Below are 17,234 nucleotides of genomic sequence, written 5' to 3'. Positions count from 1 at the left end.
CTCCCCTCCCATCCAGATTTACCCCATTTCTGCATCTCATTAGAAAACAAAACATAATAAATAAAATACAACTAACACACCAAAATTGCACAAAACAAAGAGGAGGAAAAGACACCAAGAGGAGGCCACCAGAAATGGGGACCCACTTGTTCACACATAGAGGAATCCCACAAAATCACTAACCCTGATTCTATAATATATACATAGCCAAAAGGAAAAACTATACATAAGAAAGATAATTTTTTAAAAGAAGGAAGAGCTCTTACATGATCTTATGAGATGAGAAATCTTTCAAAGATGCTCTTAAATCCATTTTCTGTTGACCATCTTCTGCTGGGCTTGCAGGCTAGCCTTAAGAGTAGTTTGTTCCCCCCAGGGTGAATCCTTTAGAGGAAAGTAAATTTTCATTTGCAGGTGGTGGCTATCAATTGGAGGTGGCGTCTGGGTGGGGGCAGGTGTCCCCTTCTCCTTTGAGCTCTAGAACCACAGTGGTGCAGGCCTGTGGAGGCCCTGTGCACGCTGCCTCCCTCGGTCTCTGTGAGTTCATAGGAGCTCTGATCCTGTTTACTTAGAGGGCCTTGTTTTCTTGGTGTCCTCCATCCCCTCTGGCTCTTACTTTTTTTTTCTGCTTGTTTTCCCTGAGCCTTGAGGGGTGGGATTTGATGGCCACATCTCATTTAGGGCTGTTTGTTCCAAGGTCTCTCACTCTTCATACTATCTGTCTGTGGTCTCTGCGTTTGTTTCCATCTGCTGCAGGAGATGCTTCTCTCATGATGGCTGAACAAGGCACATCTGCCTCCCTGGCTTGAGTTCCTGGGATCTCTTATCCCTCCTCAGATCTCTGTTTTCATGTAGAAGTTTTAGAATCATTTTTGCAGACTTCTTTTTAGAAAGTTCCCTGGGACATCTGCAGCAGTTTCAATGGAATTATAAGTCATATTGGAGAGAGGAACATCCATCCATCAGTCCGTCAGTCCATCATCTATCTATCTATCTTTCTGTCATCTATCTTCTATCAATCTATCATCTATCTAGCTAATATCTATCTATCTATCTCTTATCTATAATCTGTATCTATCTATCATCTATTTTTCTATTTATCTGTTAGATTTTTCTTTTACTCATAGAAAATCTTTTTATTTATTTGGATTTTCTTCAGCTACATGTAGAAAACTTCATAATTTTTTATCTCTACAGGACATGAACCTGTAATCTTTGGTTAGGTTTATTCTTAGATATTTTCTAATATATACTTTTATTGTAAGTGGAACCTCTTAGAAATTTCTATATCATAATTTTCAGGAGCATGAGGTTGTGATGTTGACCTTATCTACTTATATTGTTAAAAGTGCAGTATCCTGATGTCTGGCGATTTTGTTTTATTTTCCACAAAGAAAGCAATATAGTACTCAATTTTTAATATTGTAAGTCATGTTTTACACTATATGAGGACCTTCAGTGATTCTGTAAAAGTAGACCTCCTTGCCATATTCCTGATTTTTTAAAGAACTATGAACTTTATCCATCCATCGATCCAGCGATCTGTAGTTTTTGACATCTATAGTGTTTGACAATATCACAAAGTCCATTTTTTTCATGTTCTTGATCTCATTGGCAAAAACTTTTGGAACAGAGGGGAACTCCAGGACAACTGTAGTGGAATTTGAAGGGAAACAGCAGAGTAGACTAGCAGGAAATCTCAGCAGCTGCAGAAGGAGCCGGAAAAGGAGAAACTGACAGTTACACTGTGCCTGAAGCAAGAAGCCGGCTGAGCGGTGGGAGTCTGTCAGCCGCTGGGGTGAGGTGTCTGCAGAGTGGCTGTCAGGACAAGCAGCTTGGGAGTTTGGCTGGGGTCCAGACAGAGTTGAGGAAAGAGGGGCAAAGAGAAAAGTTTAGAACTCAGGAAGCAGACAGGCTAGGCAGTGAGTCTGTAAGCCTCTGCCTGGAGGGAGGGGCTTTGGAGGTCTGTGGTGTTCTTAAGGGCACAGACCCTCTTCCCATTTTCTTGTATCATTTGTCTTGTCGCCTCTGGCTTCAGGCTGGTCTTTAGGTGTCCAGACAGGACTGTCTGCTTACAGCAGGAGATCTTAGGCCTTGGCTCAGGCAGGGAAGCACCTGCTGTTCACAGCAATTAGGGCTACTACCAAACTTCCTAAATAGTGCTGCTGACCTCTGACCTCCCTGTTTGCAGCTAGGGATATCAGAACACTCTCTTCATATGACCCAAGGGGGACACCAATAAAGAGGAGACTGCTGTTTACCTCAGAAAAGATGCTGGCCATAGATCACGCCATTTGAACCGCAGGAGGCTCACATATAGAAGCCCTGGAAGGAGCTGGCTGTCGGTGAGCTCTGTTGCCCCATTCCCCCGCAGAGCTTCCCTCAGTATTACTGTAGCCCAGATTGGCCTTTTAACTCACGATTTTTCCTGTCTGGAGCCTCTCCACTTCTGGGATTAGAGGCATGTGCCACCACCACTGGTGTCCCAAAGGCCTGACAGAGAAATGTTATCAGTTTACCAAGTGTTCTTCCATTTACATTTAATTAGAAGACTTCTCATGAATGTGTCATCAAACAATTTTATTACATCATTTGAAATGTGTATGTGGTTTTCCCCTCATTATTCTGTTAATTTGCAGAAAGATATTTACAGGTTTTTCTAATGCTTACAAAGCAAACCAGCTCATAAGAAAAGCTGTGGAGAATTCCGTCTGTTTCCAGTCTAAGAGAGAATTTGTGCATCTTTAGATGAATAATAGTGTCCTGATGTAAGCTGGGTAACTGCTGTTAGCAGTGGCACTCTCTTGAGATAGGGTCTCACCATGTAGCCTGGACTGACCTCAGACTTGCGGCCATCCTCCTTCCTCAGATTCTCAAGTACTGGGGTTACGGGTGTGAACCACCTCGTCTGGCAATCATGACGTCTTACACACCTGCCATCAGCTAAGCAAGCAGAGGTCAAGTGTTCCTGGTACACACAGTGGACGCTGTCTGAGCTGGTGGCCACAGTTTCCTGCTGTGTCTGAATCTCAAGACAACTCCAGCACACTTTGAACACATACAGCTTTTTGTTATTGGCTTTTCAGTGAAGTTGGGAGAGGAGACCATGTATCTGTAGAAGGGATGGGATCTGGGATGGCATAAATCACTGGGCTGCCCAGCTGCTCTACCAATCACACTGGTATTCGGGACACACCGCAGCTCCTAATACCACTAGATAAAATGAAGAAGTGTTGGAGAAGACAGAAAAGACGGGGGAGAAAGGTGGTGTTTTGCTTGCTTTGTTTTGTTTTTAATTAATTTTTGTGGGGGTTCTTTTAGGAGGAAGGAGACTGCAGTGGGGAGGGGTGGATATGGAGATTGGAGGGATTGGAGGACGTGAGTCACTGTGGAGGCGGGCTTTGAGGTCTCCTTTGTTCAAGGTACTGCCCAGTGTTTCAGGTCGTTTCCTGTTGTCTGCAAGATGTAGGGCTCTCAGCTACCCCTCCAGCTCCACATCTGCCTGCATGCCGCCATGTCCCTCTGTGATGATGATGGACTGAACCTCTGAACTGTAAGCCAGCCCCAATTAAATGTTTTCTTTCATAAGAGTTGCCGTGGTCATGGTGTCTCTTCACAGCAATAGGAACCCTAACTAAGACAGGTATTGCTGCGCCAGGCTTTTGCATGGGGGTTGAGGATGTAAATTCAAGTTGGCTTCCTTGCTCAGCAGACATTTTTATCAATTGAACCATCCCCCCAGGCCCTGAATGGGCCTATTTTGAGACAATATATACCAATCTCATACCCACAGCTGCAAGAGGCAAGAAGGTTGCCCTTCCACAGGTTCTACGGAGAGGTGGGGGGGAGTTGCCCTTCCACAGGTTCTACAGATAGGTGGGGGGAGTTGCCCTTCCACAGGTTCTACAGAGAGGTGGGGGTGGAGTTGCCCTTCCACAGGTTCTAGAGAGAGGCAGGGAACATCCCCTCCACATGCTCCAGGGAGAACCTGGTCTTGCTGAAACTTGAGCTTGAAGCTCTGGCTTCTAAACTATGAGAGAATGTGTTTCTGCTGTAAAACAGCCACCAGGAGCTCCAGGAAATGTCTCTGGTTTTGAGTCGTGTCCTGGTTTGCTTTCTATTGCTGAGATTAAGACTGTGACCCAAAGCGACATGGGAATGAAGAGGTTTACGTGGCTTTAATGGTCCCAATCACAGCCCATCATTGAGGGCATTCAAAGCAGGGGCTCAAGCGGGCCAGGGACCTGGAGGCAGGAGCCAGAGCAGTGGCTTGTTCCCCTGGGTCTCGTTAGCTAGCTACCTTTCTCAGCCACTCAGGACTACCTGCCCAAGAATGGCGCCCCCTACTGTGGCTGGGTCCTCTCGCCCCACAGACTTGCCAACAGACAATCTAATGGAGGCAATCCCTCAGATGAGGTGCTCTCATCTCAAATGACACTGGTTTGCGTCGATAAAAACCAAGCAAGCAAGCAAACAAAGAAACAAACAAAAACAAAGAGAAACCTAAGCACCATACGTGGTGACCATCGGCTTTCCACCCTTGTGGCTCCAAGAGAACCCAGCTACTTCTGCCTTGACTCTACACTACACCAGATTCAGCCTATGGTTCAGGAACTCGGGCAAGCTGATTGGATTAGAGAGGGTGGGTGTGTCCAACAAGGGATGCACCAGTGTTTCCAAGCAGAGACAGATCCTGCACACAAGAGAACCACTTCCTCAAGCTCGTCTTGTCTGTGAGTCAGGAGGCACCAGAGCGTCACCCGTACCCAGGTGCCAAGGACACCAGGGACAGGAACGGTAAAGCACCCAGCCATTTGACCATGGAAGCTTTGGGTGTGAGAATACAGACACTCATCCTGTTCAGCACATGCTTCCATGACTAATTTTATAATCAGAGAAAAGAAACCTAATATGGTAAGGTTTGAAATCTGACACATGACAGGTTACTCTGCACTTGGGTGAATAAAAGGAGACTGTGTAAGAAGGAGCTGTGGTGGATGTGCAGGGTGAGGCATCTATAATAGAACTATGAGCTATTTCCTTTACAGGGTGGGATGAATTATAAACCCACAGGGAAAAGCCAGCCAGGTAATTTACTCAGCGCACAATCACCAAGTCCCTGCTGCTAACCCGCTGGAGGAAGATGCAATTATTAATCGGCTGGGACCCAGCCCTTGAGGGCTAGCCAGATATTTCTGTAAACCAGGACCTTCAGCTCCCTCCCTAGTGGGTCTGGCCATGCACAATTCATTTTTTCTAGATGCTCCTTTAAGAAGAGAAAATGGGAATGTTTCAGGAAAGATCTTTCTCCAAGAAACCTTTGTCTTTTACCCCCCACCCCCAGCTAGCACCTGGAGCTTTACACAGGTGGGGAGTAAATGCTTAGTTATTACTCACTAATTATCAGTCACAGGGAGAAACAGAGTTAAAATGCTCCTGAAGTCATCATGGAAGAGAGGATTAAAACTCCAAGGAGATGCGGCTGTGAATCTAAGAGAGCGCCTCAAATCAACTCACACCTGGCTGACCTTTGCTCCAGACTCTGCAGGTCTTGGAATGCTTCAGGATACTGTAGCTACATTTTGGAAAGAGATACTCAGTCATGATGGACATTGGCTCATCTATCTCCTCTCAATTGAAACATTCCATTCTTGAGGGGGAAAGACTGGTAAGAGATGAAGGAAGCAGCTGAAACTGAACTAGGCTCAGAAATTTACAAGTCTCCGGAAGTCCTTGAAACTAACAAGATCCACAAGGCCACTCCCGCAACATCATATGCAGGTAGCAATTGCTGGGGGAGAAGACTCTCCAGCCAGGTGAGTCACCTTGTTGGAGGTGTTCTAGGGAAACAGTTTTGGTGACTCATCATCATTCATACTGGAATGGGCCTCTTGGTGATACAGTTGCCTTTGAGTCATCCATGCTTTTGTAAGTAGCCTCTCAAGTTACTACAAGTAACCCTGATAAACTTACTAGTTCCCTAAGTGAGTAGGATGGTTTCTGTGGTCTGTTCCTGGTGCTCTAACTGGGATGAATAGACATTTGTTCATGTCTCCATAGAAAAAAGATCACACAACCCATTTGACATCTGAACAAGGACCCATAGGATCAAAGATGAGTTGGGAAGAGCTGTTGCATGGCTCCTGCAATGGGTTTGAGTTATGTGACTGAAGCTGATCTGTATGAGGATAGAATGCCTGGGTAGCCAAGTTCTAATATAGCTCCATTTCCCTATGTGGCATGGGAAGTCATGGCTTCTTTCTGTAGTGATGGCCGCATGCTTCCTGACATAGGTTATAGGATCTGTATCCAAGGATGAGCTAAGCATGGAGCATCCTTCGGGGAGAATCCTAGGGTGGCCATGTTCTTCTATTTGGCATGGTGTGTTGTGTGTCTTCTTGATGAATAGCATTGGTTCCATGAGCATGGGGATGCCATGAACTACTGATGGACTAGAGGATGTACTGTAGTCCCTGAAAGTAGAACATACTGGTTGGGATTGTAAGCAGTCTATGGCAGCTTCTTCATGACTTTGGTTGTTGCTAATAAGGCATGAGATGGAGACTGTTTGGAGCTGTTTGTCTCCAAAGAATGTGCTTGTGCAAAGGAGTACGTACAGTGGGAAAAAAGACATATGGATGCTATATTCTCCACTAGCCTCTGGTTTGGAAAGAAAGGTGAGAAAGAAAGGGGACAAAGGCGACGAGAGGATGGCGATGTTTGCTTGCAATTATTTACAAGAGACAAAATGTGAGAGAAAGAGTGAAAATTTAGCGCTGTGCTCAAGACCCTTCCTGCGATCCAGAAGCTTGGAGCCATGGGAAGAATTAGACAGCAAAGAGGAAGAGAACACGGCAGAACATTAATAGAGAAGAAGGGAAAATCCAGCATTCAGCTAGAGGGCTTAATAATGTCCTGGCCTGCAGGGTAGCGAGGCCCTCCACTACCCCATGTCTGCCCCTTGCTGTCTGTGTCATGTGGGAGAGCTGGCCCTGAGGTCATAAGCAAACTGTTCCTGCCCCTCATCAGCTGCAGCCCTCCAGAGAGTGGTCCCCGTACCTCATCTGGGCAACACATCAGAGTGGGCCCTAATGGCATAGGTGTGGGAGAACCACCCCTGAGGACATGAAACCAGGAGAAACGCCCCACTCCTTGCCCATAGCTGCAAAGGGTGAACTCACCAGGGCAATGCTGAAGAGCTCCCCTGGTGGTGAGGACAGGGAGAGCTTGCGGGCCGACCAACCTTGCAACTACCCAGGCCCAGAAGCAGGGTTATGAGTTGCCCCACCCCACCATCCACTCCATCCATGACCTGTGGGAGCACAGGAAGGGACTGGTCCTGCAGACACAAAAATTCAAGATCTCCACAGTACAGGACAACAACAGGATAGCCAAGAGGAGTCCCAGTGAGGGCCCAGCATTGATAGTGTAGCAGAAAGCAGAGGCCTCGAACCAGGCCAATAACACTTTATAATGAACACTCGCAAGTAAAGACATACGGACAAAAAGGTTTACTGCGTGACTCACTGCGTGACACTGCAGCTTCCATGGCGAGATTTTTCCTTTTTTCTTTATTTTTTATATTAAATTTTATGTATGTATGTATTTATTTATTTATGGGGGGTTGTTTAAGGGCAGAGGGTGGATATGAAGGGACTGGGAAATGGATGGGATTGAGATGAATGATGTGAGAGACACAAAGACTAAATTAAAAGAAAGTTTAAAATAAAAATAATGGCCCAGCATAGGAGACTATGGTAGTCAGGAAGTACTGTCTCTCAACTGCTTGAGTTGAGAAGAGCTTTAAAGCGAGATGGGAAAGAGCTCCTCACAGCCTGGCTCATGGGGCTGGGGGCATGGCAGATGGGTGGGAACCATCTGAGTGCTATGAAAGCGGAGAAGCTGATGAGTAAAACCACCCTCTCTTCTGGAGGCAAAGTCGGAAGGACCTGGGGCAATATGAGGAAGTCAGTCCCTTATGGACTGGCTTATAAAAGCAATTAGGGCTGTTGTTCTTTGCTGTGGCTTTGGGCAATGAAACAGGATCCACCAACTCAAAAATCCCACGTGGAGTTTATTGGGAAAGGGAGCAAAGGGAGGGGTGGGTGTTAACTGACCAGGAGCAGAGATGGGAAGGGAGAGACCAGGCAGGAGGCGCTTGCTCATATAGGGAACCGGGGAGGTTTAGAATGAGCCTCAGCAGTTGGGGCTGTTGAAGCTGGAGTCACGGAGCTGCCGTGTGGCCCCGATTACACATGGTTTCTGCCTGCAGTTCTTTTGCAGCCACCAAACGCACGCACGACACAGCCATGGAACCTGTGACAGCTGCCGGTGAGGAGCGATCAAAGATGGATCCTGGGGCTAGGGCAGGTAGCCCGGAGAAGAGTGATCCTGGGGCAGGGAGAGAACCCAAGGACTAGAGAGGCCCTGAGACCAGGAAAGGTTCCCTAAGGAGAAGGCTCAGGCCCAGGAGAGGGCTGGCGCAGAGTGACAGGCGGTTGCTGAGGAGAAACCACTGGGCCAGGAGAAGGAGAGGAGTCGGGAGCAGGGGCAGGGCAGGTTGACCAGTACCGAGGAGAGGGAGAAGCCAGGATATCAACAAGGGACACTTAGTTATTGCTGACTGATGGGCCCTGTCAAATGTCCTCTAGTGCCAGCCACCCAGCCTGGAGCCAGACGGAAACGAAGAGCTGTCTGTAGCGGCAGGCTCGGAAAGCCAGAGTGCAGCCCTTGGCTCTGAGCTGGGCACAAGTCAGCCCCATGGAGATCATCGGGATAGGCGATACACAGGGGTCTCGTGGCAGCAACACTCCCCCAGCATGAGGAGGCTAGAGACTATGGACAACGTCTGTGGATCACGTCCAACAAATAAGATGGTACTCCTCATAGATGCTGCTGATACAAATGCTGATCTTCTGGTGAAGGAATTGCTAACAGTTATGAGATCTTTCTACAGTGTATTGGACCTTGATAACAGGTTGTTTTTTGTTTTGTTTTGACTGTCCAAGACCAAATTGCCACTTGGACTGAGTTGGCAGTGAACACCGAGAGATTCTACCCACCATCTGTTAAAAGGTGTTGTTATAGAATGCTAACCCTTGAGTATCTTACAAACATGGAAGAGCCTTTGAAACCAATGAGGTGAGCAGGTAAGCTGTCTGAAGAAGTCCACCAGGAGCCTATGGCACTGTGAAAAATCCCAGGACCAGGGCATATTAGTTCCTTGTGAGTTACTGACAAGGAAGGCCCCCAAGCCCCTCAGATCATTGAAGCCATTGCCACTGCTGCAGCTGAATATCAGAACGAGATGGTCAGTCCCTAGTTTTTGAAGACATTGAATGCATTGGCTACAGGACATGGGGAATCCATGCTGGGATTGAACCGAAAATTCCTTCCACACTGGCTGGTTTTCGGAATGCTAGAAGGCATTATGTGAGCTTCTGGAGCAGGGGGAATTGTCACTAACAGCCCTGTTCAGGAGTAGAACCAGAATGCTGGAGTACCTACTTGCCAGGTGAGATGTACTATGGCTACAATAGTGGCATGGCTGTTACAGACACAAGCTTGTGCAGCAGGAAGGACCTTACATTTGGTACTGTAAGTCAAAAGCCTATAGCCTTCAATATGCAGGCTACTGCTATCGCTTTGTTAAATGGAGTTGATGTGGCTGTCATGAAGCCTTCTGGCCATTTCTGTTTGAGCCCATAGATCACTGCTGCTATCAGCCTCAACTGGTTATGGAAGGAAACTTCTTTTTTTTGCAGTGAGAGGTAGACTGCAAAGACTCTTAACTGGTCCAGCTCCTGAGACTAAGTGACTTGCCTTGGGTCAGGCATCCACAGCAGCCTCCATCCCCAAGGCTCGAGAAGCATTACAGAAGTGTCAGAAAGAGCTGAGAAATGGATGGAGTTTTATGTAGCTATTCCTCCAAACTGAAATGCCCCATAATGGGAAGAGGTTTGCCAATATCTGGGAAGTAAAGAAACCTCACAAGTCTCTACAAGTTCCTGAAGCTAGCAGGACTCACAAGGCTCCTCCCCCAGGTGATGCAGCCAGTAACAACTTCTGAGAAGAGGCTTTCCAACTGTCAGAGCTGCTTGCCCAGGTCCCATATCTGGATAACAGGCTTGGCTCATGCCTCTGTAGAATAAGTCATATGATATGGTGTCAGTGTCCTCTTCGCAAAATTCTGCCAAGCTCAGTATCTTGCTGGACACACTCTTTAGGGTTTTTGTTTGCCCTTGACCTATCTTGGCTCCAGCTGTGTAGGTGGGGTCTCCTGCAGGGGTGCCAGCCTCCAGGCCTCCACATGCTCACCTGTGTGGAACAGATGATGCTAAAAATTGAAATGATTGCCTTTATGGAGAGATTTCTCTGCAGAAGAAGGAGCCAGGTTGAAGAGAAGGAGAAGGTCTGCCCCACCCAAAAGAGAGGGAGGGGCTGGGGGAGAAGAGGGAACAGCATACTTATGGGTAAAGGCAGTCTTCCTCTTGCAGGTCCAGAGAAGCAGTAGCTAGAGAGAGTACCAGAAATGGAATCTGGACAATCTGGTGGAAGAGCTGGTTCTAGAGCATGCAGACCCCTTGGGTGAGTGTATGCATAAAAAAAGAAAATAACGATTTATATACTAGAGGTAAGAGGGCTGTTCTGAATAAAAAATACTGATTGGTTGCAATATGTGAATCTTGGTTGGATTTTACTTTACAGAATGAATACCCAAGAGGGTGTTTGGGGACAGTGAAGGAAATGTAAAGTGGTTGGGGCTGTCACTATATAAGGAAAATAACTAATTGGCCAGCCGGCTTGATTTTCTTAAGAGCTACAACAAAAAGCTACAGCCTTCATTCTTAGGAAACTGATGAAGTTCTACAGTGTCTGTAACTGTCCTTCAGCTGAATCAGAGATAATTTGCATTTCCTCTTTATACTCGAAAGTTCTAATATCAAAGTTAGGGAAATAAGAGGGAGGGAGAAAGGAGAGACACACCTGGGATTCTAAGCACAAGCATCCTCAAGTGTCATAAAGAACCTAAGAACTGTCTAGAGGAGAACATTTGAAGTTTAAGCCTCTACCTCTTCACAGATTAGGAAAAAGTAAGCCTGGGACTCACACAGATGATCAAAGATGCACAAGAGGCAGAGAACCACGCTCAATAGAAAAAACAACAGATGAGGCCTAAAGACATGGTAGTGCCTTAGAGGAACTAATGGGGTAGCTAAAAAGAGAGTGAGCACCAGACTACAGTCAGGGAAGAGGACAGAGCAGCTGGAGGATGGGACTCTGAGAGCAGACAGCCAGAAAGAAAAGCAAATGTGAACTCTAATTTCAAAGGACTGAGACAAGACTGACTTTTATCCTAGCATTGCACAACCTAGAATATATGCTGTGAAAGAGGACAAAATGAAGATATCTGAAGAAAACCCAACACCAAAGGTATGACAGCTCTCAAAAAACTACTCAGAGAAGCTTCTGGAGTGTTCTGGGGGGAATGACATGGACCCAGAGAGATGATATGAACTGGAAGGGTTGACTTGAAAAATACAGCACCCACCACCATCACTAATTAATGTATCACTCACCGGAGCTAGTCAAGAACAGCTCAACCAGGTCAGGGTTGGACAGAGGGATGGCTGGTAATATCAGAGCGAGGCAAGACAGCTTAAACACCAAACACAGTGTTAGGAAACAGACTCTTCTACCATAAAGAGCAGTGCTCCTGTTCACCCGGAAGACACTGTTGCTAATGAATCAATGCAAAGACACGAATTAAAAGCTGGTAGAATTATAAAGAGACTCTGAGAGCTTCTTATTAGGTTGGATGATTTCATTCAACTTCAATCAACCTCTTTCAGTTAAAGCAACAAGACACTACTAAAGAGAACCTTCGAATGTCCTTAACAAGCTTGTTGTGTGTGGGGGGAGCTAAGTTGTCTATAAATGGAAAATACGTATTTCTCCAGGTATGTCTGGCACATTTAGAAAAATTGAGCAACATGCCACAAGCTTTAAAGGACATGTCATCATTAACTCTCACTGGTATGCTGACTATTTCAAACTGAAGTCACTGGCTATTATCTTCATAAAGGATCATTTAGGCTATCTTTTCCCATGTGCATCAAGTCATGAAGATTGCTTTAGGGGTGACCTCCTCCCCAAAAGGCAAGGGAATAGCTTTGATAGCAGGACTGGACATTGGGGTTGCAACACAAGTAAATGAATAAACTCACTGGCGTGACCTTCATCTTCTACCATTTTCATGCAGGCATGTATCTCCCATTCATGTTCTAGAATTTATTGCCTTAGTCTAGAGATACTTGCTCTGCTATTCCTTAAAAACATTGTCATCATTTGTAGAATAAATGTCAAAGGTGACATTTCAATTATTTCTTTGGACTTCATACTCCTGTGGAGATCCCCATGTAGTGAAAAATCAATAAAACATGCCCCCTTTCCTCTTGTTAACTGATTTCATGTTAATTTGGCTCATTGATCACCTCAAAGTGCTCTAAGGGAATGTGTGTATGGGAGGCTTTCTCCATTACATTTGGTGGCAAGCAATCCTTGAGGTTCCTTGGCTTGTGCTAATCACACTAAGCTCTGCCTTGGTCTTTCCCATGACTTCCTCCCTGTGTCCACACTAAATCTCAGTTGATAGCATCACAAGAACACTAACCAATTGTAGTAGTTGTGCCTTGCCAGTTACTCCACTGGGGAACCACAGTTAAGGTGGGATGATCTATAACTTTAATAGCCACCAGATATTTGGAGGAAACAGACACATGTGAATATTTCTGGTTCTTTGAGACTCACAGCACTTCAGCAAACAGTGAGAAAACAACCACCAAATATTTAATGCATCAAACATATCAGGCGTATCAGATTAGATCAGAGACACAGACACATACAAGCAGAGACTCATTAGCCTGCAGCAAAGCATAGGCATCAACTAGGCCCTTTAATATTGACTTCATTAGTGATTATTGTTTTAAAGGTTTATTTATTTTTACTTCATGCATATGAGTGTTTTGCAGGCATACATGCCTGTGCACCATGTGTGTGACTGATGAGTATGGAGGTCATAAGAGGGTGTCAGATCTCCTGGAGCTAGAATGATAAACAGTCCATTCCGCACTGGTGCTGGCCACTCAATGCAATCCTCTAAAGCAACAGTAAGTGCTCTTAAATGATGAGGTGTCCTCCAGCCCCAATGGACCAGTTTTTAATGCTCTGACCAGTCTCTGATCAATAAATTGTCAGGTGATGAGCTCCGAGCTATCCTCAAACACAGCTTTACATGATCAAACCTCATATCGACATATCAATTTTATGCAATACACGTATCTCACCTTAGCGTCTCTGTGATCTCTTTTATTGTATCCAAATCTGACCAGCTGCACTGACTCTTTCCCATGCCTTTTTAACCATCACAGTTTCTTTACCCCCTTCCAGCTTCCTTTAATCTGTACATTATTGTGGGCAGTACAGTGTGTGATGTGACTGTTACAGGTGCTTCTGCCACTACTAGTTGTAAGATTCGATTGTCATGGTCATGACTCAGTGCAGTGAGGAATACCCATGAAACAAAAGGCCAATGGCACAAGTGTCATCTGTAGTCTCTTGACACACAATAAGTTCTGGGGATTGTGGAAAGACACAGATGTGTTTGTCTGTGCTGTCGGCATCATTTACTCGTGACAAATTACATTGGCAAACACTCTATCTCCTAAGACTACTTTCTGACATTTCAGATAAATGTGAACTTTGGCGGGTTCATTCAAGTCAGAATAATGACACTGAAGAGTAGTGTCTTAGTTAGGTTTCTATTGCTGTGATAAAACAAGCACCACAACCAAAAACAGCTTAGAGAGGGAAGGGCTACTTCAGATTACAACCCTCAAGTCACAGTCCGTTTCGGAAGGAAATCAGGACAAGAACTCAAGGCAGGATCCTGGAGATTAGAACTGAAGCAGAAACCATGATGTATACTGTTTACTTATCTGGTTCAGCAGATTCTTCTGGTTTGTGCTTGGAAGGAGGAATGTGGATTGAGGAAAGAACTAGACAAGAGACAGAGAGAGAGTCAGGAGGACAGCCAGTGAATACCAGGATCAGCCCCAAGTTTATTACTCAAAGTTCTTATACACCCCAACCAAAAGTGGGGGGCGGAGACAAAAGCCTTCCTTACCATGATACAAAGAATAAGCAATACCAAAAACATCTGGTAACCACACCCTGAAGTGAATATCCTGTTGTCAAGGTAAGACATCCATTGGCTACAGTCTAAGCCAAATATCCTCTTGTCAAGGCAAGACACACAACAGCCACACCTTAGGTCAAACATGCTGTGGATTTAACCTTGAAGGAGCAAAAGCAGGCTTGAAACCTCTGGCCTTGAGTCAAGGTGGAATGGAGCCAATTCTATGGGCCCCGGCATTTACTGGTTTGTTTTCTCTGGATTGCTCAACCTTTTTATTTTTTTCTCATACCAGTGAGGACCACTTGCCCAGGGGTGGCACTACCCTCAGTGAGCTGGTCTTTCCACATTAATCATTAATCAAGAAAAGGCATTACAGACTTGTCTACAGGTAAGTGTTATAAAGACATTTTATCTATTGAGAGTACCTCTTCCTAATTAACTCTAGACATCAAGTTGAAATAAAGCTAACCAGAATAACTGACCTCTTGTCTATTTGATACACAATATTAATGCATAACCTTTCTTCTTGTTTGTCCCCAATACAGCATGTTTTTCTAAATAATTTATTTATTTGCATTTTATATATGTTGGTGTTTGCCATATATGTCCATGTGAGGGTGTCAGATCCCCTAGAATAGGAGTTACAGACAGTTGTGAGCTGCCGTGTGGGTGCTGGGAATTGAACCTGAGGCCTCTGGAAGAGTCGGTGCTCTTAACTGCTGAGCCATCTCTCCAGCCCTCCCCACAGATAGCATGTTAATATTAACATCACAGTATAAAACATTCTAGTCTTTAAAAGTCCCAGTCTTCAAAACTTTAAAAACTCAAATACTTTGAAGGTTCAGCTTCTTAAAACATCCAAAGTCTCTTTCAAAGCTCCGAGTTTAAACAGGAAAGGCACCTGCAAGCCACTGGGATCTCCCCTGTGCCTGGGCTGTGTCTTCTCAATATCCTTCCCAGCATCTCTTTGGGGACTCTAGCTCTGCCACATGGTGCTAACCCTCAGCTTCTCTCTATGACCCCTTCAATCCTGGAGTTCCTACAGCTGTCCCTTCACTCACGGTTTCTGCTCTCTTTTCACAGTTCCAAGCTTTAGCTGCTCTCCATGACCACTTCATGCTTTCAAAACAAGTACTGGGAAACTCTTACACGCCACCAAGCTCAGCTTCCAGAACAAGTTACACACGTGCCCCCTCCACCACAGCTTTCTGTGCTGACCCTGAGGAAACACTTCACAGAGGATTTTGCCTCACCAATGCTGGACTCTTTTAATCACAGCTTTTACTCTTCAGCCCTCACTGGCCAGTATTGGCTGTTTCAGAAAAGCAAATGTTTCACTGTAGTGGAATTTAATTAAAAATATCATACACATGGTCCTGATGTAATCTTTAAGAGACTCTTAAACTTCCCTCTGAAGCTTTATAAGCCAGGACTTCATATTCTGCATTGCTCTCAACCTTGTCTTAAGTAAGTTTCAGTGGCAGGCAGCCTCTTGAGCATCAATGGCTTCTTCCAACCAGAGTTCCAATCATGTCCATAAACTTCCTCCAAACAACATGGTCAGGTCTGTCATAGCCAACCCCATTAAACCAGCACCAAATTCTGTCTTAGGTTTCTGTTGCTGAGGTTAAATGCCATGACTAAAAGCAACTTGACAGGAATTAGGGAGAAAGGGTTTATTTTGGCTTACACTTCCAGGTGACAGTTCATCGCTGAGGGAAGTCAGGGCAGGGACTGAAGAAGAGGCCATGGAGGAACACTACTAGCTTGTTCAGCCTGCTTTTGAAGTAGAAGTAACCAGCACAAGGAATAAGGCTGAAGGGAGGGTAAAGGCAGAGCGTCTGTCTGAGCAGCGAGGGACTATCCTTCAGTGTAGAGGGAGTTTGGTTGCTTCTCAGTTGGTGAGTACCGGCCCTAGTTAACTGTAGCAACATCCTGGTCTTCCCCAGCCAATAGGCTGTCAGGGACTAGAGTTCCCATGTGTCTTTCAACACCCCCTTACCTGAGGGAGGGCACTGATTCCCATGTAGCGCTCTCACGGAAGGCGTGTGACCAGAGCAGGGCAGGGTTACCCTTGCAGACTGGAACCACATGCTGGAAGGGGCTTTCTCCTTTTCAGCCCTGGGGGTGAAGATGAAGCTGTGGACTTCCAGGTTGTTCCCTGCCTCATGGAAAAAAGAGGTCAGGATGATACGGATACGTGATCACTGCCCGCATTCCATAGCTCAAGGTCCCTAGAAACCTCAGAGTCTCCAAAGTGAAGCATTTTTGTACATCAGTGAGCTGACTGATTGCTATTGTGAGGGCCCAGCTTCAGGATGAAGGAACCAATTTTGAGATGGCTAAGGTGGAAACTTTCAGCCTTACCTGTGGACGTGTGGAAAGGAAAAATACGATTATGCTTTATTTGATCACCAGTAGTAATCAATGATTTAAATACCTCAGAAGGTGGAACTTAGGCTTATATGTTAGTAAACAGCAAAAAATCCAGCTGCTGGAATGGTAGTAAACCCCACAACCTCATAAGGTTGGAAGTGCCTGTGCTTTTGGGTCCTTCTAAATCTCTGTACGTGTCTTTCTGTGGCTGTTCAACTGTGCCCTTTGATGGTCTTTGTAATGAACTTCTAACCCAGCAAGGCAACTTTCTGGAGGTTTCTGAGGTGTTCTTAACAATGGTGGAACCTTAGACCAGGGTTACAAGAACTTCTGATTTGTAGCTGTGTCTAGCAGAAGTTATAGGATGACCTGGGGACCTCCTGCCTGCAGCTGGCATCTGAAGCAGAGGCAGCTGGGGGTCTGAGCCCAAAGCGGTAGGGTCTGACACTAAACCTTTGGTAGGAGTGTCAGAACTGAGTGACACTGTAGGATGTCCAGCGGCTATCAGCTCGGTCAGTGTGGGAACCCTTCACCTTTGGGTGACTGGACACGTACTGTGTGGAGAGTTGGCCTTCCCCATGTTCTCCACAAGGAGGAACCAAGATTGGGATTGGGTCTGAAAGGATGGTGGCAAGCTATGGAAGCAGAACACAGGAATAGG

This window comes from Mesocricetus auratus, unplaced genomic scaffold, assembly GCF_017639785.1.
Source record: "Mesocricetus auratus isolate SY011 unplaced genomic scaffold, BCM_Maur_2.0 Super-Scaffold_100006, whole genome shotgun sequence".
Taxonomy (NCBI): domain Eukaryota; kingdom Metazoa; phylum Chordata; class Mammalia; order Rodentia; family Cricetidae; genus Mesocricetus; species Mesocricetus auratus.
This window is presented reverse-complemented; position numbering follows the sequence as displayed.